Raw genomic sequence first — 26,009 nt, forward strand, 5'->3', positions numbered from 1 at the left:
CAAACAGACACTTCATCTACAGACAGTGAGAGACAGGAACAAAGAAGAGCACCTACCAAAAACAAACCAACAGACAAACCAACAACATCGGCGTCTTTTTTAGATGTAGGTCCAATAGCACCAGAAGACCCAGGAGGGGACGCAACAAAAACAAAAGAAAAAAGTCCGCCTCAAACCAGGAATACAACTACCAGGAAAGACAGAAAGAAACAGCATTAACTACCCAGGATAACCTAGTACTAAACATTTCAAACCAGAATCTCACAGAAACACAAATTAATACCTTGCAACGAGGATTATCGTTCGTACCAACCAGTCACACCAATCAATTAGAATTGGAAGTTAGTCTTTTCAAACTTACTCGTAAGATGAGATTGAGACATTTCTTTGAAAACGTCATCACAGAACCAACCATACCTAAAGATGATGAATTAAAAGGGTTGAAAACTCCAAGTACCTATATGCCTCCCATATCGCACAAGACAAGATCTTTTTGAAAACTTATGCAAACAGGAAATTAACCAAATCAACACTCACAAGAGGACAAAAAATCCAAACATGTCCAAACAAGAATTCGGAGCCATTGAAAGTATAGCCAACAACCCTCAGATAATCTGTCAAAAAGCAGATAAGGGAGGAGCGACAGTAATTATGGAGAAAGAGTTCTATGAGACGGCCATGCAAACACACTTAGGAGATACCAACACCTATATGGAAATAAATTATGATCCTACCATGGAAATACGAAAAATACTACAGGCCATATTGAATCAAGCCACTGAAGAGGGAACGATTAATGAGAAATCCAAACAATATCTGATGCAAGCCAATCCTAAGAGCCCCACCATATACTTGGTCCCCAAGATACATAAAGATCCGCAGAAACCCCCGTGCCGACCCATCGTTTCCACCAAAATGAGCATCCACGAGCCAGTGGGGAAGTTCATCGACAAATATTTGCAACCTTTAGTCATCAAAAACCTCTCGTATATAAAAGACACCACAGACTTTTTGATAAAACTACAAGCAGTCAAAATTGAACAAGATTGCATCATGGCGACCATTGATGTAAAAACATTATACACGGCTATACCCCACAGAGAAGGCCTTGACGCTATAGAGAAAGCATTACTACAAAGCACATATACACAAGATTTACAACTTTTTGTGTTGAAACTCATGGAATTTACCCTCATGAACAGTTATTTTACCCACGAGAAGCGCTGGTACATCCAGCTGAATGGAACCGCTATGGGAAATTGCGCCGCACCGGCGTATGCAAATTTGTTTATGGGAGCGTTTGAGGAGGAACACATTTACAATGACCAGGAATGGGCAACTCATCTGTTAGCTTACATGCGATTTATAGATGATATATTCATCATATGGAAAGGCACCCAAGAAACTTTGGAACAACAACTAAAAAGATTGGATGAAAAAAACGAAAGAATTAAATTCACATGGAACATTCCCAGTACCACCATCCAATACCTCGATGTGGAGATCACATTGAAAAACGGCATTATCATGACGAACTTGTATCGGAAACCTACTGACAAGAACAACTTATTACATTTCTCCAGCCACCATCCTCCAACTTTGAAGGCACACCTCCCATACAGTCAATTTCTTAGGGTTAAACGAGTGGTCTCTGAGGATCACGTATGCCAGGAACAACTACAAAACATGGCACACAGATTCATCAACAGAGGTTATCCAGAAGACATGGTTCGCAAATCACAGGCCAGAGCCCAATCGAAATCAAGATCAGAATTACTAACGTACAAACCCAGCACCAAATCGCAGAGGATAACTTGTGTCAGTAAATATTCAAATGTGAGTTCCCAATTCAAAAGAATTAACTACAGGTATTGGCAAATAGTTAAAATGGAAAGCGATTTCAATGGAATATTCGACCAGGAACCTTTGTTTGCTCACTCAAGAGGCAAAAACTTAAGTGATCTGTTAAAACAACCCAAACAAACCACACCCCATCAGATATACAGAGGAACAGTACCGTGTTTAAATTGTGCCAACTGTCACAACATCATTAAGGGGTCGAACATTAGTCACCCTATGAAAGGAAATAAAATACCTTTAAGGGTTAATGCAACTTGTGACACCACAAATGTGGTTTATCTTTTAAAATGTCCATGTGGAAGTGTGTACGTGGGCCATACGGAAAGAAAACTAAAAGTAAGATTGACAGAACACAAGAGCAACATAAGAACCCATTCTACGAAATCCACAATAGCCATCCATTTTGAAGAAAAACGACACAACTTGAACCAACTAAGAGCTTGTGTTTTGGAAATTGTACCAAGAAAAGAAGGAACTTTGAACAAAAAGAACCTGTTGAAACGTGAAAATCACTGGATTTATTATTTGAACAGTCTTAAACCGAATGGTTTAAATGATCGTACAGAGTTTTCATGTTATTTATAATTCAGCATGTACATAACTTACCATATAACTTAGCATAACATGTTAGGTTCATGGAGCGCGTTTATTATTTTCGATCCATGACTTGCAAGCGTAATAGGATCCATACCGAATAAGTCTAGATATATGAGTTTTTTACTTCATGTTCATCACCACCCGTAGTTGATAAAGATAAAGAAAAAAAGAAAAAATGCGATCTACTCCCATACTGCGCATGCGCAACCCACGCAGCGTCAGCGTTATCACACAGAGTTCGAGAGTTCACTTCGCAATAGACCCACCCGCAGGCAGGAGCGGAAAGAAACTATCGCAGTAGTACCAGGTGAGCAAGAACGCCAGGAAGCACGAGGAGATCGGTAGTGATTTTTTAATCGCGCAGCAGCATAGCTTGAAAATCTAGGCTGTCCCTAACCACCGTTTAACGGATAGTTAATAGTTAGCGTTTTAGTTTTACAGAAACCTGTATGCATATGAGTACGAACTCAAACGGGAGATTAAATGAGAAAGGAAGTACATACTATCAGGAGAGTGAATGTAATTAACGTTATATCTTGATGCAAATGTAACCATTGTTGATTTAAAGCGAGTTACAATGTACACTGTTTATTTTGTTTGTAGAAAATCCCTGACGAAGGTGAAGGGTTTCACCGAAATGCATTGGATTAAAATTGCTACAAACGATGACATGAAAAAACATTGTGATAACCCAAAACAATGTGTAATATAATTTTATTATCAAACAAGGAAAAGGCTGATTTGAATTATTTGAAGAGAAACTGTTAGCTGATTCAGCAAATACACTGGTGCCATGGGAGATGCACCTATGATTCAATAGGTGTGCAACCGGTGAGCATTTATTCAAACACTCCAGGAGGGGAGTGATTCCTATGAGCACAGTTAAAATCTTTGAACAAACTAGGCGGTGCACACACCCTATATCTACCAAACTATATAAAACAGCTCATCTGCAGGTGTGTGTCTTCGGCAATTGCAGCCTCTAAGCAGATCAGGGCACCAAAGAGGAATCTCCATCTTGAGGTCAGCAGCACCAGTCTCTCGGGCACACGGCAGGGCGAGTTTTGGCACAGTTCACAACATGAATCACTTGACAACTTTGAATGCTTGTGACTTATCTTCCTTTTGGTAGTCCTTTTCTTCTGAGTGTCCCGCGCACAAGGAACACACTGGGCTTCTCCTCCTAGACACTGTGCATCACTCTCCATGGGTATTCTTAGACATGGGATACATGCAGCGAACTAATTACTACTATTGGTGTGGGTATTGGGGAAGTGGTAGAGCCTTCCAGTCCCCCATTTTAAGGAAAGTTAATTTTTAATTATTAACAGACAAGACCGAAGGGCCCGGTCTTCTGTAATGTGAATGAGAAGCCCACAACATGAGTTGTCACCCTGTTGTCTCCCCTCTCCCCCCAGGGGGGTTCAGGAAGGCCTTGTTGGACCCTGGGTTCTATTTTGTTTGCATAGTCTTTAGCTGTGTTTGGGGAGACCGCTAGCCCTGATGCCAACATTGACACCTGTGTTTCCGCAGGAACGTCATGGATTGAAGACTGATCCACAACTTCTCCCTATCACCTATGCCATCAGACCGTGTCAAGCAGAGGAAAACGGTTTCGGCTGGTGTTTTATACACCATACAAGCACGTGCGGACTTCAGAGCCAATGACACTTCTGAATTCTATACCGCTCCCTACGATTAGCCTTGACACCAGATTTGGTAATGCTACCAACTGGGTACCTATGTACCAGAAAAAACCTAGAGTTGTTGGATTCCCAGCAGCCATGAACGTCAGCTGTCATTTTGGAATACCAGTTGCTTCCCCTGCATTGGCACTTGGTACCACAGACACTGCTCTCGCTATTCCTTCTTCCCGGAGTAGAGGCAGGAACAGAATGTAAACCAGGATCCAAGAGCCATGTACATTCCTTTGTTTCCTTGGGTACATTCACTTTCCCACTCTGCAGTATATAATAGGTTGCAAATGGCTGACGTGTTGGACAGTCACCCAACCCTGTGATGTCATAAGGGACTAAAGGGTATGTGATGTCACTTCCACTACCCCAACCATTTTGATGAAACAACACTCAGGACCATGGATCCACTGGACCTGGTGAGAGTGGCCCTGGGGGGCAATCAGGCAGTGTGGGCTGTATTTTTGGGTTGTTTGTGGTCCTGGTTTGCTGGGCTGGTTTTTACTGTTGTTTTCTCTCATATTGAAATGAACATTGCCTACCGCTAACTCAAATCCATGCAGTTTTCCATACCTTGCAAAACACCTATACAGCATGTCTTTACGAGTTCAGAACTGGCCCTACTGGCAAACACGAGTCACTTCTTCGGTTATCTCATTCTACTAATGGAGGGCCCTTTTATTTTGGACCCAGCCCGACTCTGCCACTGTCTTTCTCAGCTCGAAGTCTCGGCGCTTCTGGCCTGTGTGGAAACCGAAGCCAGCTTTCGCAGTCAATGAGCCATCCAGGCCCGGCTGAAAGCACTTACCCTCTGCTCCCCATGACAGGGCTAATGGCGGAGCAGCAATGTCGGGTTTCAGTGACTCCGAAGTGCTGCTGCCGGTTAATCAGTTTCCCAGCCTCTCTGTGTCTGCGGGCCCCCTCGTGTAATAAAATATTTCCGGTTGTATCTAAAAATAGGGCGGGTTTTGATTGAAGATAGCACCGCGTGCCCCCTCCTGCCGCCTTCGAATGGGAAGGCGATCCATACCTCGACTCCGGCGGGAATTGGGGCTTCCGGCTTCCGCTCCGGCGAGCACTCGTTCCTGGAAATTAAAAACCTCGACAACAATGCAGCCCGATTTGTAATAAGCGGATGGAGGCGTACGTGTGGACGTGTCTGTGAGTGTGCGCTCGTGTGTGCGTGTCTGAGGAGGGCTGTAGCCCATTAGCCCCCGCCTTGATGAAGAGGCGAACTTGTAGGCTGCGCAGTGAGTTATCGTCCCCACAGAAGTGGGGGATCATTTATGGCACCAAATGAAACATTTATGGTTCCACGGCTCAAAGAGCTGGCAGTAAAGGGAAGTTAATTTATTCGAAGGGATTTTTAGGGTGGGGCATGTGGGCAGTCGCTCATCACACTCCCACATGTCACAAATATTCGTAGTGGGAATTGGGGCCCTTGAAAGGTTGAGCGCTCGTGCTGCAGGGGGCTATGTTACGCCCACGTCACTGGGGGGATATTTAGAAAGGGTGCACAGGAGACAGAACACCAGCAGGACAGGCGACAGAACAGAATCCGCGCAGCACCGGAGGCAAAATACCACCAGCAGTTTTAAAAAGCGGGTGCTGAGACGGGTCCCTATCGGGCTCTCCATTTCTGCCCTCAGGCTGAAAAAAAAATCTGAACTCTGCAGCAGTGCCACCCATCACTGTCTTTGAAGCCCGGGTCTGGTCACAGGTTCAAATCCCGGCGGGTCCACTCAGCCTTTCATCCATGAGGTCGATAAAATGAGTACCATTGAGTTGGGTAACAATAAACATCTGTTGTTCAGCGCCTTGAGACCCACGGGTGATAAATCCACTTTACAAATACATGTGTTATGTTATGTTAGGTAATTACAAAGAGACTCGTATTGTTCTTTCAGAGTTTCTTCATTTCAGAACTGAAGCATTTCCAATGTTCTATACAACGAAATCATAGTTGTTGCTTATTTATCTTATGCAATTTACAACCATTGACAAAGCCAATAGTCCTGGCTTATATGTATAATGTTACTGTATTATATCCCTCTAAGTAATGACATGGTATTTCTAAACCACACCCCCAATTACACTGGCCACATACCTTTGAGAGACTCCCCAGTTTTCTAATCCCACTTAAAGTCCTGACCACCAGTGCAACAGAACAGCACCAAAGTAACGCATCAAAGAGGCAAAAGGAGACAGAACAGCATTGTTGTAACAGTGTGGACACGCCCAGCACTAGTGTAAAAGCACAAGTCTGACAACAGATCCAAAACAGCACTGGTGTAATGAAGGAGGCAGTGCAGTACTGAACCGTGTAACAATAGTGACACACAAGCACTACTGTAAGCACTACTGTAACTATGCATACAGAATAGAACAGAATCAGTGTAACAAAGGCGACACAATAACGTCAGTGTAGCACAGGAGGAAGAGCAAAATCATTGTAAGTAAGAAGAACAGCAGCACTAGTGGAATAAAGTAGACATAACAATAGGAGCAGAACACAGGAGTTAGGAAACAGGGCAGCATAAGTGTAACGCAACAGAAAGTACCAAACGTAATACTGCTGATAGAACAACACCCATATAAAAAGGGATGGGCATCATTGAAATGAATATGTTTTGCTACCTTGCTTGTGGTTTGTTCTTATGTCAAGTTAGCATTCGCTGTACCATTTTATGTTCAGCCGCCATTTTAAATCATGTCGTAAGCTGTGTATTCCTTCTCAAGAAGCAGACTGTGGAAAGTCCCATTTAACCAAGGTTAGGCCTTGCTCTGCTAATGAATACACTGTTCTTATTAACGCATTCCTTTCCTATAGATAGAGGCTTTCTCTCATTAGCCTAGCGTTAGACACAAACAGAATGACCTTGGCATACAGATAATGTGTGTCCGGCCTCAGAGTTGAGACTTGTCTTACTGTACTTCTTTGTTTTAGCTGCACCTGCTAGTAGAATTCCATTATGGGAGGGACTTTCTTGGTTTAGAAATGTACATAATGTATCTCCATGTTGGCTGAAGTCAATCCCTCTGCAGCCATCCTAGGAGACTGGTCAGACTGGACTGGACTCTGCTCGAGTGTACCTGAATAAAATATACTTGGTTTGTCTTCACTACTGTCCGACCGACTCTTCATTTGTATGGAAGGCTGAGAGGTGATCGCGAGTGACCCGGGTGGCCCTAATTGGGTCACTTCCTTCAGTTGGTGCCCAAACAGGTACTCCATCGGATGGCCCATCCCCGCCCACGAACGAGTGTGGAGGTCAGGGCCATCGTAGGGTCGGACAGGCAGACCAGGGATCCCTGCACGAGAGAGTCATGAACTCACAGCTACCCGTCTGGCCAGTCTGTGCCTCGCCCAGTGGTCATCCTGAATGGAGTTCTGAACGGCAAAACCTTGGATTTGACCGTTTGGTCTGAAGAGTCGCAGTGGAAAATAAAATTAGTTTGACCTGTGTGTACCAGGTGAGTTTGTAGTGGGTTTTTTTGTGGCTATGGTACCATTTTGGTTAGTCTTTGGCACGGTCTGAGGGCTGATTTTGGTTTGCATTTGGTACGGTCTGAGGACCAATTTGGATACAAAGTGTTTGTGAACATTTTGCCCAGCAACATAACGAATTTGGCTTACTTTTGAAAATGCCAGTGTTCAGTCGTTTTTCATTTTTTGTTGTCTTTGTTCTGCAATGCTCGACTGAAAGAAAGTCAGCCAGCACCTCCGGAAGGGACTCCGGATTTTGATATGTATGTAAAACATGGCCGTGGCCCTATTATGTTTAGTACGTTATGGCACAAATATACAAGGGACAAAGCTGAGTTGCAGTGGCAGTTGCCAGGCACTTTTGATTAACAAAAAATTGGGTTTTTGTTGAAGAAGTTGGAGAAGTTGTTTGCGAGAAGAGGCAGGCAGTCTATGTTTGATTCCATCAGAACATGACAAAAAGAGGCTAAACATAGGTGAATGAAAGCAGAGAAATAGCCCCGGAAGGGTAGAATGCAAACATTGACTCAGAAAGCTATAGTGCATGATAGAGAGAAGCAGGAGATCGGAATTGAATGTGAAAATAGGTTTTGACTCAATATTGATAAATCTTATGTAGAGTGAGAAGAAAATGATGCTTTTGTGGAAGAATTGTTAGACACTCGACCCCCACCTCCGTATGCACTGCAGAGGGTATATCCCCCTCTTCCCCCACAGGCCAAGCTACCCGGTTCTTCTGTCTCTGCTGTTTCTGCTTTTGTTACTGTTGATCAGACTGCCTTGGCCACTGCACCTCCCGTCCTTTCTTTGTGTTTGCCATCTGTGGCAACTGTGACTGTTAGCACTCCTGCAACGCCAATTGCTTTGGCATCCCTTTTGCCAGCTCTTACACCCACGGCGCAGCCAGCTGCGACATTAATGCCCACCACCTCTGTTATCGCTCCCACTGTGTTTCTCCATTCCCTGACATTAGAGTGGTGGGACACCAGTACGTGGCCCTGAGGACAGAGACTGGACGAAATTTAAGGAACGCCTGGGGCGAACGTTGGTACGATCTGATATGGGGGAGGTAGAGAAACAGGTAGTGGCTAATCATGCTGTACAGCGGGCCCAAAATCCCATTTATGGTGTGGAGGATGTGTGGAGTGTGATGAAAGATTATAAGCCTTTTGTACAACAGCATGCCCATCAAGCACATGTCGGCTACTCTGATTAGACTTTGGGAGCAGTTTTTCAATGATGCAGCACCACATGTTATATATGATATGAAGGATCGCATATACCTTGCTGACATGGTGCCTGGTCAAGTTTTTGGTAATGTAGCGATGTTGGTTGCTTATTGGGGTAGGTTGCTTGAGAAGAGCCCAATTACAGTATTTAGGTTCCAATGAGGCAGGTCCACCCATACACCACCCTGAAATACCAGAGATACAGGATCAGCACAATGTTGTTACTAGACCAGGGGTAGCAGCCCTTTTCCAAACACGGTGGGGGTATACTCTATGGAAAAGGAGAGATGTCTTGTCCATTAAGACTCAGTAACCTGACCCTAGTAAAAATTCTACTGCATATTATAAAGAATTGACTGAGGCAGCCTCTTCAACAGTAATGACACTTTTGGATATCAAAATACTCTTTGGTTTGTTGGTTCCAGTTGATATTTGGAGACAAGTACACACACAGGATCATGTTGCGGAATTGGGTGGTACCTGGGATTAAATTAAAGTATGGGACAAGGAGAGGAAGCCTGGTGAGAAGCCTAAAGCAGAGATACTTGCTTTGCCAGGCCGCATTATCATGTATATGCATTCTCTTGTCCCGCCCAGAAAGGTTGATTGGGACAAGCTCTCGGCTTGTCGTCAGAAGAAAGATGAGAGTGTGTCTGATTTTTTCACTTGGGTTGAAGGTGTGCTTCTACATTATAGTGCACAAGATTTGTCAATTGAAGGTGGCATTCGATTGTTTGTCAATAGATTTGTTTCAAATTGCTTCCCAAGATTGTGACTTGATTACAGGCGTCTGGGAGTACCTGGTCCACATCTTCTCCTTCTGTTATCTTGAATATGGTGCAGTAATATGAGCACAGGGACAATGAGGATAAGGAGAAGGCGGAAAGAAGCACAAGGATTTGAAGATGAAGGTGTTGTTGCAACAGGCTTCTCGAGGGAATGGTAGAGGACGTGGTGGTGTGGCCCGACAGCTTCCTCATACTAGCCGGAATACTTCACCTGTAGTGCCTAATAAGTGTGTGTATTGTAAGGAGGAGGGACACTGGTGCAGCCAGTGTCCTGTACTTCTGCAAAAGGTGGCGTTCCCAGGATGATGAGGGTCTTGTGGATGGGGTTGTGCAGATGGTGGCCAGGACAGGGCTCAGAACGCTGTGGCACCTCAGGATCATACTGATCAAAACTACTTTGACGACCCTCAGGGCAAACATTACTATCAAAATGACTATGATACGGATAAGGTGACCGGGATGTCTTATAGCTAGGACAGCCAGGGACAGGGTGAGGTACCAGTTTTAATACCTGTAGACCAGCGAGGTCCGCATGATAGTGCAGATGTGCATGATTCGACTAAGGAGTTTTTGGAGGATACAGGTGCAATGAACAGCTCTATTTCTCGTTCCTTGGTCCCTGGGGCGGCTCTGCCTGGCCACAATAATGTTTCGGTAGGATTTTCTGGTATACCGGTTTTGAACCCCATTTCAAAACCATTGACTAATGGTCCTTTCACTGTGGATTTGACATTCTTGTTGACTTCCAGTTGTGGAGAGAATTTGATGGGTTTGGATTTGTTAAAGAAATTGAATGCCACAATTTACTGCTCCCTAGCCGGCATCTACATGACAATGGGTCCTGATGTGGTGTGAGATAAGCAGTGTCTGTCCAAAGATGCGCCCCTCCCTGCTGAATTTAAAGATGTGCCACCCACATTGTGGGCAACGGGCGACACAGATGTGGGTTTGTTACAGATATCGTCTGTTTCGTTACGTGTCAAGGAAGGTGCTATTTTACCCTGTACTCCTCAGTATAAGATACCGCAGGCAGGTGAGCGAGCTTGTGCAGGATTTGGTTGAGAAAGGTGTGGTTGAGGAGATGACTGCTAATGTTTGTAATAGCCCTATTCTTCCCATTCTTAAAAGGACAACTTCGGGTCCCTCTGGATATCACGAAGATGTTTTTTGCTTTGTGATTGACTTGCGTGAAGTTAACAAAATAGTGATTTCCCAGTTTCCAGTGGTCTCTGACATTATTACTCTCTTGACGAGAATTCCTTCTCCTGCTTAATTCTTTGCTGTCATTGACTTGAAAAATGCATTCTTCAGTATTCCCATTCATCCTGATAGCAGATATCTGTTTGGGTTCACCCTCGCCAGTAGAAACTTTAGATTCTGTTGCACTTCTCAAGGCTATACAGAGAGTCCGAGTATTCTATAGTCAGGCATTGAAAGGTCAGGTGGATTCCTTGTCACTCCCTACAGGTAATGTAATGCTTCAGTATGTGGATGACTTGCTCATCGATTCAGATACTGAACAAGGTTGCAGAGACAGTACCGTTAAATTGCTGCTACATTTAGCTCAACATGGCCATAAAGTATAATTTTCCAAATTTCAGTATTGTCGACAGGAGGTCACCTACTTAGGTCACCTACTGTCATAGGAGGGTAGGAGATAGACCCCTGAGCGCATCAGCACCTTTGTTAAAATCTCTGTCCTACAAACTCACAAAGATGTACATGCTTTCATAGGTATCACTTCCTATTACTGGCAGTGGATATCTGGTTATTCGTTGCTTATTAAACCCCTGCTTGTGTTAACACTAACGGATGTGCATGAACCCTTGCCTTGGGCACCAAGGCAAGGGTTTTGAGCAATTAAAAACTGCGCTTTGCTCGGCTCCGGGCCTGGGTAACCCTAACTATGCTAAGTGCTTCGTATTGTACGTCCATGAGATGGGTGGTTGTGTGCTTTCTGTTTTAACACAAAAATTTGGAGATAAGCAACAAGCGTGTCCTTATTTCTCTGCTGGGCTTGACCCTGTCGCCCGAGCCCCCCCAAGCTGTCTATGAGCAGTCGCAGCTGCCTCAATAAGACAATCGGCAGGACTCATACTCGATACTGACCTCACAGTTATGGTACCCCATGCTGTGGATACACTTTTTAATAAGACAAGGACACAGCACCTCACCAGTGCAAGTCTGACAGGTTACAAGCTAACGCTCTTTCAGAGGCATATTACGATCAAACGCTGTGCCACTCTGCATCCAGCCACGTTATTACCCCTCCCTTCTAAGAATGTGGAAATCAACATACATGATTGTATCTTCCAGATGGAAGAAGACATGAAAGGACGGGTATACCTGGCTGATGTTCCCTTATCTGACCCCCAAGGGGAGCTATATGTTGAAGGCTCTTGTTTTAAATTACCAGATTGCACTGCAACAGCTATATATGCGATTACTATGCTGCGCTCTGTGATTGAGACATCACAAGCTCCCTATCAGTCGGCCCAAGTTGCAGAGTTAGTGGCCCTAATACGAGCCTATGAATTGAGTGAGTGACTGCTTGTCAATATTTATTTATACTGACAGCCAGTATGCCTTTGGGGTCGCACATATTTTTGGGCGACTCTGGGCAGAGAGAGGGTTCCTTACTTCCCATGAGAAGAGAATACAGCTACAACTTTTGTCTGCTTTGGCATTCCCTAAGAAATTGAAGTTATTAAAGTGCAGCGCCCATAAGAAAGTTACTGAAGATATGGGCAAGGGGTAAGCTTATGCAGATCAGACAGCTAAGGAATCAGCCAGAACTAAGATGAAAAGAATGGTTGAAGCAGGTCCCGCCAAGTGGGTGCCGGAATTCTCCATGTTTGAGGATACGCTTGAGAACGTGAAAGAGATCCAAAGCGAGGATACAATAGAAGAATTAGCAACGTGGCAAGAAAGTACAGCAAATTTGAACAATCAGGGATGTTGGATTGATAAGTCAGGGAAGCAAAGATGGATGTTGCCAGACGCATATGTCCTTCCTGTAGTGACAATGGCCCATGACCCGGCACATATCAGTGTTAAGGGTATTTTCAAGTTGTTGGACCCTGTATGGCAAAATGACAACATCCCAAATACAGCTACACATTTAGTGACATACTGCATGGTGTGCATGATGCATAATCCTGGCGAGGGTACCCCTACTCCACCTGGTAATTTTGCACCTCCCACTTTCCCTTCTGAGTTCCTGCAAATGGACTCCATAAAGATGGACAGGGCCATTAATTTGAAGTACGTGTTGGTAGTTGTCTGTGCATTCAGTAAATGGGTTGAGGCCTACCCCGCTAAAGAAAATACAGCCATTGCGACTGCAAAGATACTCCTGAAGGAGTTCTTTCATCTCTTCGACTTGCCCCGTTTGATCTCGAGTGATAACGGAAGTCATTTCAATGCCAAGGTTATTCAGTTAGTTTGTGAGGGTCTACATATCAGAGAGAAGTTTCATACTGTGAATCACCCCCAGTCAGCAGGTGTGGTTGAGAAGTACAATTTCACTCACAAACTGAAATTGGCAAAGATGCAGGAGAGCACCAGGTTGCCGTGGCCATATGCTTTACCACTAGCTCTTTTGTCCACAAGAACTACAGCACATTTTAGGACAGGATTGTCATCCTACGAGGTCATGTTCAGAAGCCCGGCGAATGTCTGGGGCGTCTAATGGCCGCGTAGGTTTTCAGAGATTGAGTACCCTTTATTGACCGATTACCCGTGTCAGTTAACTGAAAATGTGCGTTATATTCACCAACAGATTCGAGAATCGCTTCCGCCCTTACCAGAGGGGCCTGGTAATAACATCAAGCCAGGGTATTTGGTGTTGCTCCGAAATTTTCAGCGGAAGAAGCGCTTGGATCCCCATTGGAAGGAGCCTGAGTTAGTCCTCCTCGCTACCAGGATAGCTATGAAAGTCGCTGGCCGAAAGAATTTGATTCATTTCAGTCACTGCAGCAGAGTATCCTTACCCTTTCCCTTTGTCCAGTGTGTGAGGGATAGTATTAGGGATGCTGAGGGAGAAAAGATACCTCAGTTCATCCCATTCATTGAAGCACAGCTTATATGGACCCAAACAGATGCTGAGAACGACTCTGTACTAAATGCAGCTGTCCCTCCGGAAAACCAAGCAATAAAAGAGCCCCTCTTTGTTGACCCCTCTGTGCCTGGAGTCACCAGGGACAATTTGCATCCTCGGTTGAAGAATGGTGCACCACAGGAGAAGTCAGATTAGTTAGGGATGGACTGTGCAAGTTAGGGTGTACTTTGTCATAGTATCAATGGTGTTAGTTTAGGGTGAGGCGAGACTGGTGCATTGCTCTGACATTGGACAGGATAGATCGAACATTCTCCCTTGGAGGGGGGTATATTATCCTGTGTGACGTGGGATTCCTCAAGTGCTAAGACTGAGCAGGTTGACCGCTGGTGCTCAAGGGCGCCAACGTCGATGAACAATAGGAACCTGTACCAGTGAGGCTCAGATGAACACTGGGAACAATTGCCGTTGTTATTACTTTTTACTGCATTCCCTTTTTGCTTCATAATGCATCCGTTTGGTCAGCCTATTAATGAGGAGGAACAGCCATTTGCACTACAGCGTCCAGCACTTGGTTGGTCTACAAAGGGTAAAATAGTTTTTGCATTATTAGTTGGGATTGCCCTAGTAGCAAAACTTGGAATATCTTGGTTTCTAGAGAAGAAGTATCCCGTACATTCCTTGGTTGGTACAACTCCCGTTCCCCCTGAACATATATTTTTTACTTTGGCCCCTCACAAAGGAGAGCACCGAAAGACTTACACAGATAATGTTTTTATACAAATGTTGCATCAAGCTCATGACGTGGCCAATACAACAAATTGTTAGGTTTGTGGATTGCTCCCTTTAGTTACTCATAAAAGTGATAATTTGTTGTCCATGCCTATGTCATATCTGGGAGGTTGTGAAGGTTAGTGTGCATTGTTTGTCATGGTACACTACCATTTACACCACTCTGCTTAGGTTATGACACCTGCTGATTCTCGCACTGTGGTTCATTATATACGTTTTCATCATGGGTTCACTCCTATAGGAAAGGCAGGACTAAAGATCTCTGTTACTTTGTCCCCAAACTCCTGTATGAGCAAATATGACAAGGTGAAGAACAACACATGGTTTCGAATGGAAATGGTTGATTTCCAGAAGTTTAACACCTCTGAGTATTTACAATCTTTCCAAGATCGTAATGTCCCTAAGGACAAACCAATACCGGTGTCTGTAGTCAGCTCAGCAGCCTCTTTCTGTGTCCATGGGAGGGGTGAGATAGAGGTGGGGGAAAGTAAATGCAATTTCACATACCCTCTCAGCACGATTAACAGTCCTCCTTTGATCTTAATCCCTAATGTCTATTTTGTCTGTGGATCCCAAGCTTATGTCTGGCTTCCTAGGGGATGGTCAGGCATATGTTACCTCTCTTTTCTTCTTCCACCGGTATATGTTGCTCCGCCCAATTACCATAAAGATCATCAGCTGCAGTGTAGGAGTGTATACTTGCCCCAAGTCAGAAGAGTCATTGACACAAAGGATATAGATCAGACGGATACCACCTTACAACAGTTTGAGGATGCTATGAAGGGTATCATACCCTTTTCGGGCCCCATGTCCAATAGCCTTAAAATTTGTCGGTTAACAACAGTTGTTGAAGGGGCCATTAATACAACAGCCGGCATACTGACAAACATCACTGCTGAGCTTCAGTCTATGCGGTTAGTTACCTTGCAGAACCAGATGGTGTTAAACACTATACTTGCAGATAGGGGTGGGGCCTGTGGCGTCATTGGCAGTAGCTGTTGTGTGTACATACCTGACCACGCTCCCAATGTGTATGCTGCCATAAAGAAATTGCATAGACTTTCATCTGACATACACCAAAAAAATGGTACTTGGACTCTCTCTGGGTAGTTTTGGGGTATGCTCACGTCCTGGGGTTGGAAGATCCTTATCTTTCTCGCTGTGATTGCTGGTATTTTCTTCACATGTTGCCTTCCAATACACTGTCTCCCGACCTGCTGCACGTATTGTATACGTGTTCTCACCCCTAAACCGAAGAAGTCAGCTCATGACACCAGTGCTGCCATCATGTTGCAAAATCAGTACAAGAGGTACCTCTCCAAACAAAGGTCAAATGTGATTCATTCTTGCTCAGAAGTTATCTTTATTAACTCTGAGAGTCATTAGTTAGTTTTATTTCTCATATTTTAAGACTTTCCCCCCTTTTTTTAAATTAAAGCATACACCTCAAGGTCATTTGTGATATTTACAGGAAACAGTGTAAACAAACATTACAACATGTACATAATACACAAACAAGTAATGCAGTGTTCAAAAACAAAATTAAAACGGAAACAAATCACTAATCCTCTAAACAATTAATACAGTATTGAAACTGATACAACTGATACAAAGACAAATCCAAAAAGCTTGCCTGTCCTACTGTGCTTTTTAGAGTATCAGGACCTATAGCCTTCAAGTCCTCGTTACAGGGTATCTCTAAGGTCCTAGGGAGTAAGTATGGGCAAAATTTGCGAATTCACGGTGCGCGAATTCGCGCAAAATGGCAAAAACAATCCGCAAGTTTGCGAATTTTCCTGCGAACTCTTGGATTTTTTTGCCATTTGCACAAATATGTGACCACGTGTGCCTGTAACTTTGCCAGCGCGCCAAAAGGCACCGAGGTCCCTTGAGTGAGCTTGCCATTATAGTGGGGACGGGCGGGAAGACGTTTCATACCACTAGTGTGTGGTGGACGGGGCCAAACAGGCGGGGCTTCTATGCGAGTTCACATGCATCTTCTTTATAAAGGGTCAGAGACCGAGCAGAGCAGCAGATGAGGAGAAAGCAGCCTCCTGGTCACAGGAGCTACACGGGGATGGCGCTCGGGAAACTCATGGATGCAAGAATACGTTTGGCACAGGACCCCAGAATCCTTCAGATGTCCAAGATAGCTCTGCTGCGCGTGTTGGTACAAAGCCATTCTGATCCTGCTCAGTGGGTTCAGGCACATGCAGCTGCTGCTGCGGGACAATGTCCCATCTCATACTAAACTGCCTCGTACAGGCATATTCTGGCGCTGGGCATTAGGGTGCAGTGGCATGCGGGTGCTGCACGCCTGGTACATGCGCATACCGGTGCCAGGGGTGACACGTGTTTATTGGTGCTTTATAGCAAGGTATGACTTTACATTTTGACTGCACCAGATGGTGGTACCACCTACACGGATCAGGAGCATCCAGGCACCTGACTTCATGGTGCAAGAGCATAATGGTGCTGTGCGGTACGGGTATGTATGTACGGAAGACAGGGGGGCACTTAGCACAATGTGTGCTCACACCCAGAGGGCTCCCAGGCAATTGAGCACGAATGATTTTCACACTGAGAGGGCTCCGGGGCAGTTCAGCAGCACTGGGGCTCATACTCACTAGGCCCCGGGGCAGTTCAGTAGCGTGGGGGCTCACAACCCCTGGGCAGCTCAGCAGCGTGGGGGCTCACACCCACAGGGCTCCCGGGCAGTTTAGCAGCTCCACCCTCTGGTTCATCACTGCCACCCTCTGGTTCATCACTGCCATCCTCTGGTTCACCACTGCCACCCTCTGGTTCATCACTGCCACCCTCTGGTTCACCACTGCCACCCTCTGGTTCACCACTGTCACCCTCTGGTTCATCACTGTCACCCTCTGGTTCATCACAACACCCTCTGGTACACCACTGCCACCCTCTGGTTCATCACTGTCACCCTCTGGTTCATCACTGCCAACCTCTGGTTCATCACGGCGCCCTCTGGTTCACCACTGCCACCCTCTGGTTCACCACTGCCACCCTCTGGTTCACCACTGCCACCCTCTGGTTCATCACTGCCACCCTCTGGTTCATCACAGCACCCTCTGGTTCACCACTGCTTCATCACTGCCAACCTCTGGTTCATCATGGCGCCCTCTGGTTCACCACTGCCACCCTCTGGTTCATCACTGTCACCCTCTGGTTCATCACTGCCACCCTCTAGTTCATCACAGCACCCTCTGGTTCACCACTGCCACCTTCTGGTTCATCACTGCCACCCTCTGGTTCATCACTGTCACCCTCTGGTTCATCACTGCCATCCTCTGGTTCATCACAGCACCCTCTGGTTCACCACTGCCACCCTCTGTTTCACCACTGCCACCCTCTGGTTCACCACTGCCACCCTCTGGTTCATCACTGCCAGCCTCTGGTTCATCACAGCCACCCGCTGGCTCACCACTGCCAACACCTGTTTCACCACTGCCACCCTCTGGTTTACCACTGTCACCCTCTGGTTCACCACTGCCACCCTCTGGTTCATCACTACCACCCTCAGGTTCATCACAGCACCCTCTGGTTCACCACTGCCATCCTCCGGCTCATCACTGCCTCTGTCTGGTTCATCACTGCCACCCTCTGGTTCACCACTGCCACCCTCTGGTTTATCACTGCCACCCTCTGGTTCATCACTGCCACCCTCTGGTTCATCACAGCACCCTCTGGTTCACCACTGCCACCCTCTTGTTCATCACTGTCACCCTCTGGTTCATCACTGCAATCTTCTGGCTCATCACAGCACCCTCTGGTTCACCACTGCTGCCCTCTGGTTCACCACTGCTCCCTCTGGTTCACCACTGCCACCCTCTGGTTCACCACTGCCACCCTCTGGGTCATCACAGCCACCCTCTGGTTCATCACAGCCACCCTCTGGCTCACCGCTGCCACCCTCTGGTTCATCACAGCACCCTCTGGTTCACCACTGCCACCCTCTGGCTCATCACTGCCACCCTCTGGTTCATCACTGCCACCCTCTGGTTCATCACTGTCACCCTCTGGTTCATCACTGCCACCCTCTGGTTCACCACTGCGACCCTATGGTTCATTACTGCCACCCTCTGGTTCACCACTGCCACCCTCCGGTTCACCACTGACACCCTCTGGTTCATCACTGCCACCTTCTGGTTTATCACTGCCACCTTCTGGTTTATCACTGCCACCCTCTGGGTCACCACTGCCACCCTCTGGTTCATCACTTCCACCCTCTGGTTCATCACTGCCACCCTCTGGTTCATCACTGTCACCCTCTGGTTCATCACTACCGCCCTCTGTTTCACCACTGCCACCCTCTGGTTCCTCACTGCCACTCTCTGGTTAACCACTGCCACCCTCAGGTTCATCACTGCCACCCTCTGGTTCATCACAGCACCCTCTGGTTCACCACTGCCACCCTCTGGTTCACCACTGCCACCCTCTGGTTCACCGCTGCCACCCTCTGGTTCATCACTGCCACCCTCTGGTTCATCACAGCACCCTCTGGTTCACCACTGCCACCATCTGGTTCATCACTGCCACCCTCTGGTTCACCACTGCCACCCTCTGGTTCACCACTGCCACCATCTGGTTCACCACTGTACCTTCTGGTTCATCACAGAACCCTCTGGTTCACCACTGTAGATTATGGGGAGAAAACACACCTGTCCAGCCAACCTCAACCGAGACAAATTAATTTGGGGCTTGTTATTGTGTTACTGAATTTGAGCTTCAAGTCCGGCACCTGCTTCCTTATCTGTAAGTGCTTCCTGTTGAGGTTTAATTTTTGTGACAGGAGCATTGTGCCATACTTGTAACTATTCTCTGACCCTGCTTCGAGGGTTAGAGCAGGGTCAGAGAATAGTTGCAAGTAGGCAACGAACTCTGGAGGCTCCACTCAGGAAGCACTTACAGGGTTACAGCAGGTGCCCAAGTTGAAGTTAATTTCTTTGTAACCATTTGGTAAATGGTTACATTGAAATTAGCTTCAACTTGGGGACCTGCTGTAACTCTGTAAGTGCTTCCTGGAAAAAATTTGTCCCGCTCGCGGATTCGCGGATTTTTCCGCAATTTCGCGAGATTTGCAGATCGCGAAATTGCGGAAAATCCGCAAATTCCGCGAGCGGAATGAATTTTCGGCCCATACTTACTAGGGAGGCCAGAGTACAGATGTAAAACTCTAAGGCAGAACCAAGTTAATCAAGCCCAGTCATTTGATAGAAGGTCTTTATCAGGGCGGGACAACTATACGTAGGAAGAACGGATTATGTTCAAGATTGGAGCCCCTGATTGAAATATAGACTTTGTAAAAGACCAGACCACGACCAGCATGAAGACAGTATGACAATCTAGGTGCTAAGAAAAAATAAGAGATACATCCAAGTGACGAGTGTGACGTACGACATTACCAGACCCCTGCTATTGAGGGTTTAGAAAGACACCACCACCCAGAAATCCACATTGTCCTACATATAGTTGTCCCACCCTGATCAAGAACTTCAATCAAATTACCTGTGGGTCCGTTTATGAAGGTTGAAACGCATTGGCATTTTCTCCTTGAGGCCAAGAGCATCCACACGGAATCATTATATCAAATAATGTACTGATTGGCTCGATTAACTTGGGGCAGCCGTAGAGTTTTATATCTGTACTCTGGCCTCCCTAGGACCTTAGAGAAACCCAGTAATGAGGACTTAAAGGTTATAGGTCCCGATACTCCAAAAAGCACAGTAGGACAGACAAGCTTTTTTGATTTATCTTTGTATCAGTTTCAATACTGTATTAATTGTTTAGTGTATTAGTGATTTGTTTCCGTTTTAATTTTGTTTTTGAACACTGCATTACTTGTTTGTGTACTATGTACATGTTGTAATGTTTGTTTGCACAGTTTCCTGTAAATATCACAAATGACCTTGAGGTGTATGCTTTAATTTAAAAAAAGGGGGGAAAGTCTTAAAATATGAGAAATAAAACTAACTAATGACTCTCAAAGTTAATAAAGATAACTTCTGAGCAAGAATGAATCACATTTGACCTTTGTTTGGAGAGGTACCTCTTGTATTGCTGTTAGATTTGATTACAGCCTCTCCGTTCCTGAACTGAATCACTCCCCCTTCTTTGTGACTATCATGTTGCAAAAGGACATCAATGACATGATGCAGATTGATGAGGGCATCTTTGCTTCTGCATCATCCCTTGCAACTTCTATTCCCGATACTAAGTATATGGATAGTTCTGAGTGTTGAAGACCTTTTGCTCCTCAGAATATTACATCTTTTCCACCCACACTCTAAAATTAGTTTAGCGAATGCTAAAAGGAGGGTCTGATGAAATGAATATGTTTTGCTACCTTGCTTGTGTTTTGTTCTTATGTTAAGTTAGCATTCGCAGCACCATTTTATGTTCAGCTGCCATTTTGATTCATGTTTTAAGCTGTGTATTCCCTTCTCAAGAAGCAGGCTGTGGAAAGTCCCATCAACCCAAGGCTAGGCCTTGCTCTGCTAATGAATACACTGTTCTTATTAACACATTCCTTTCCCATAGATAGAGGCTCTCTCCCACTAGTCTAGCGGTAGACATGAACAGAATGACCTTGGCATAAAGATAATGTGTGCTCGGCCTAAGAGTCGAGACTCATCTTACTGCACTTCTTTATTTTAGCTGCACCTGCTAGGAGAATTCCATTATCAGAGGGACTTTCTTGGTTTAGAAATGTACATGTTGGCTGAAGTCAGTCCCTCTGCAGCAATCCTAAGAGGTTGGTCAGACTGGACTCCGCTCAAGTGTACCTGAATAAAATATACCTGGTTTGTATTATCTACTGTCTGACAGACTCGTCATTTGTATGGAAGGCCGAGAGGTGGTCGAGAGTGACCTGGGTGGCCCTAATCGGGTCACTTCCTTTAGTATCCATGTAGTCCAGCAGATAGATGAGTACTAGCTAAACACAGCAGACACAACAAAACCAAACTAATGTTAGATGGGAGCAAATTATCGCCAGTATAACACAGGATACGTAATAGCACTAATGGAACACAGCAGACAGAGCAGCACCAATGTACTAGAGAAACAGAACAGAACACAAGTGTAACACTGAGGACAGAAAAGAACCAGTGTAACACAGAAGACACAGCAGCACTAGTGAAACACCACATAGCAAACAGTTACAGTATGAGAACTAAACTTCCCCCTGGACAACCACAGGGACCCCAACACCACCAGCCTCCTGGAGACCCTCACCAACATAGGACTGAAGCAACTTGTCTCCACACCTACTCACACAGTAGGACACATACTCCACCCCATCTTCGTCTGAGGAACTAACATTCGCTTCAGCCATACCGCGGAACTGCTCTGGACCTAGCACCACTACATTGATTTCTCCTTTACGAAACTCACCGCACACAAGCAGACGTGCCGCCTCCCATGCAGAAGCTAGAACAGTCTCTGCAGAACACCTCACCTCCACCTCCACCCTCACCTGCACTCCATGAGCAAATATGACAGAAGCCTACACAGTGTGATGCAGCCTCCATCAATTTATTGCCAACATGCTGACTCCCCTCCAGAACACCACGAAATGACACAACAAGAAAGCCAACTGGTTCGCCATGGATCTCTGAGAATCCAAGCACGCCTACCAACGACTGGCGAAGACATGTAGAAACAGCCAAACCCCAGAAGCATGCTACACCTACGAAACATCCATCATAGCACACCACCAACTCATCAAATGAACAAAGAAGAACTTCATCCAAGGCAGAATCTTCTCCAATGTCTACAACACCAAGGCACTCTTTGCCATCATACAGGAATTTGGCAAACCCAACACTGAAACAACGACGTCCCACCCTCCCAAGATCTCTGCAACAAACTCAGCTCCTTCTTTCACCTAAAGATCAAGTAGCTCTACAACAACTTCGATGACCAAGACAACTGCACCGCCCCAACCCCCAACAATGCCACCCAACAGACCCTTCTCACCTGGACCCCTCTCACCACAGAAGAAACCTTAAGGACAATGAAGATCATCCACTCCGGAGTACCTTCTGACCCCTGTCCGCTGCACATCTTCCACAAGGCCACCACTGCCATCGCACCTGAGCTATGCCAAACTCCCTTGAGACAGTCACATTCCCCGATAACTGGAAGTGCGCCGAAGTCAACCTCCTCCTAAAGAAGTCCTCCGCAGTCCCGACAGACCTCAAAAACCTCAGGCCCATCTCACTGCTTCCTTTTGCTGCCAAAGTTATCGAAAAGGCAGTCAACACCCAGCTAGCACACTTCATAGAAACCGACAATATCCTAAACACCTTAATCTTGATTCCGTAGCAACCACAGCACAGAAACCACCCTCCTTGCAGCCACTGACGATATCTGTGCCCCCCCTTGACCAAGGTCATACAGCAGCCCTCATCCTCCTGGACCTATCAGCAGCCTTTGACACCATCTCCCACCTCACACTAGCCACCAGGCTCCATGACACCAGCATCCAAGGAAAGCCCTTAGACTGGATATGATCTTTCCTCTCAAGCAGAACAGAGAGAATAAAACTCCCACGCTTCCTCTCAGAACTGACAGAGATCAGATGCGGAGTACCCAAAGTATCCTCCCTCAGCCCCACACTCTTCAATGTCTACATGGCTCCCCTTGCAACCATTGTCAGAAACCACAGGCTCAACATCGTCTCCTACACTGATGACACCCAGCTTATCCTCGCCCTAACCAATGAACCCAACATCACCAAGCAAAACTTCCAAGAAGGGATGAAAGCTGACGTGACCAGGATGAGAAACATCTGCCTGAAGCTTAACTCAGAGAAAATAGAAGTCTTCATCTTCGGCTTCACCCCATTTTATTGGGACAACACCTGGTGGCCCCTTGCCCCCGGAAACCCACCTACCCCAACAGACCATGCACGAACCATGGCATCATACTCAACTCATCACTCACCATAAATTGCCAGATGAATGTCGTATCCTCTGCATGCTTTCACACTCTACTCATACTTCGCAGGACGTTCAAGTAGAGCCTCTCGACTCCAGGAAAACCGTCACTCGTCACCAGCAGACTGGACGGAAGCAATGCCCTCTACGTCGGAATCAACATTAAACTCCTCCACAAACTCCAGATCGTCCAGAACACCGCAACCAGACCTATTCTTGGTATCCCATAGCACAACCACATCATCCAACACCTCTGCGACCTCCACTGTCTCCTCATTGAAAGAAGAATAACCTTCAAGCTGCTCACACATACCTATAAAGCCCTCCACAACACTGGACCCCATTACCTCAGCGACCGAATCTCCTTCCACAACCCCTAGAGAAACCTCCACTCAGCCGACCTCGCCCTAGCCACCATCCCACATTTTTACAGGACCAGAGCAGGTGGAAGATCCTTCTCCTACCTCACAGCCAAGACCTGGAACAAACTCCCTTCCCCTTCCCCTCCGACGGAGCCCAACACTGCAGCAATTCAATAAGGACCTCAAGACCTGGTTCTTAGAAATACATCAACGGAACTGCTCACACCCACCCCCAGCACCTTGAGACCCTCACGGGTGAGTAGTGCACTTTACAAAACCCTGGTTAAGTGATTGAGAATAACACTGGAGCCAGAACATTATTAGTTGAACTCAGATGATAGAACTGCACTAATGTAGCATAGCTGACAGAACAACACCTGTGTAAAACAGGGTGTAGTGTAGTTCCTATTATCCCAATAGGCTCTGCGCATTGGAATAATACCTTCAATAGTATAGGCCTAGACCAGACGTTAACTAGGTCTACTACTGTCGATATTAGACTTAAAGTTTTGGGTTTGCCAGCTAGCTCAGAGTTCACTAGAAACTTTCTCGAATAGGCAAGGAGGAGTTGAACCTCCCTGGATAGACAAGAAGGGATTTAGTTTCTGACAACCATAGAACATGACAACTTTGCTCTCCCCTAATCAAGAGTGTATCTCTAGAGTCGTGTGAAAACAAAAGACGACTTATTTTACTCAGTCAGTACGTGCATTCTTAGTCTCACCAGATTGTAGAGAAAAGGAAGAGACGGGCGTGTTCAATAAAAGATGTTATTTATTGATCAGTCTCTTTTCTCGTACAAGAGAAATGGATCGATATTATTGCAATACTTATGGTTAAGTAAAGTGCATACAATAAAAGCAGAAGTATAAAATAATACTGTAAAAACATTTATATGGTTTCTAAGCCATAAGGTGGTTTAAAATGGATAAAATAGATACATACATATATACATTTGACTAATCGTACTCAACTGGTGTTTCTAACTACGCCTACCCCAGATGTACCTGACCTAAGCCTAATACGTGGGCGGGAATAGAAAGTAGCAGTTTAAGTTAAGTTTGTTTTGCCAAGTGACTGACTAAAGAATTCTCTGCAAGGGGTTATTCAGTTCTGTACCTGGAATCTAGGATGAATGAGGGATGGTATCTCTCGTCTCTGGTCTCGATATTCCAGGCTGCCTGCGAGGGCTACCCGGAAGCGCCGGAGCTGGATTTCTCGGTAGGAGAAAGCAGCGTCTCGTTCTCAGCGCGTCAGGAAGGCGGGGCTGCGCCAGCGGGGTCTGCTCTGCTCTGGGCTTCGGCAAGTCTGGCTGCTCCGATCTCGTCACCACCGCGTGTGTTTGCATAGGGCAATATCGGTAATATTTATACCTTTAAGGTGCCGAGATTGACGTAAGGATGGACATAGATACGTCAATAAGGATGTCATACGACCTGGTCGTTAGCACATTCTTTTGCTGAAGTTCTCGGTGAAATCAAAACAATGGCCGCAGGGTTTTTCCCAGGTTGTCATAGGTTTGATTTGTTTTGAGAACTCCGTATGCCTTATCAGGGGCTGGAGGAATATCGCTTGTCTAATTAGATGGCAAGCGTTATGACCTAATCAGATAACACGTTCCTGTGCCGTAGTGTGGCTTAATCAGATAACGGTTCCTGCATCATGGGGGTTTTCTGCCTCATGGGATGGCTGCTAGTTAACTTGTTAGCCAGAATAGGGTCAGGAATAGGGGGATCGATACAGAACCTATAGGAATACATCACACCCACTCCACGCTAACTATGGACATATTTACGAATCTATGCATAGTAAAACATACTGTAGAGTATCATGTATACCTTACCACCCCAAAATACATAAAAAGCATTTTGAAATTATCAAATATACGGAAAAAACATTCACATGTAATATATGCACTCAAGCTGTAGAATAATGCTAAAGTAATCACGCATATCTATACATTATCACTAATTTGTATATGAGTATTTACACATGAAATGGCTCTAAATACAGAAAAAAGGTTCGAGACCATTCCATCACAGAATAAAATAATTATGAACATACCAGCGGGCAGCTAATGTCTATAAAGTATCTAAAAATAGAAATTTTAGTTCTCTAAGAATAGTTCTTACTTTAAGCAGAAGATAAGTGTCCCGAAAATTATGTAGAAATATTTTGGGGCT

Source organism: Lissotriton helveticus, chromosome 7, assembly GCF_964261635.1.
Source record: "Lissotriton helveticus chromosome 7, aLisHel1.1, whole genome shotgun sequence".
NCBI classification, from domain to species: Eukaryota; Metazoa; Chordata; class Amphibia; order Caudata; family Salamandridae; genus Lissotriton; species Lissotriton helveticus.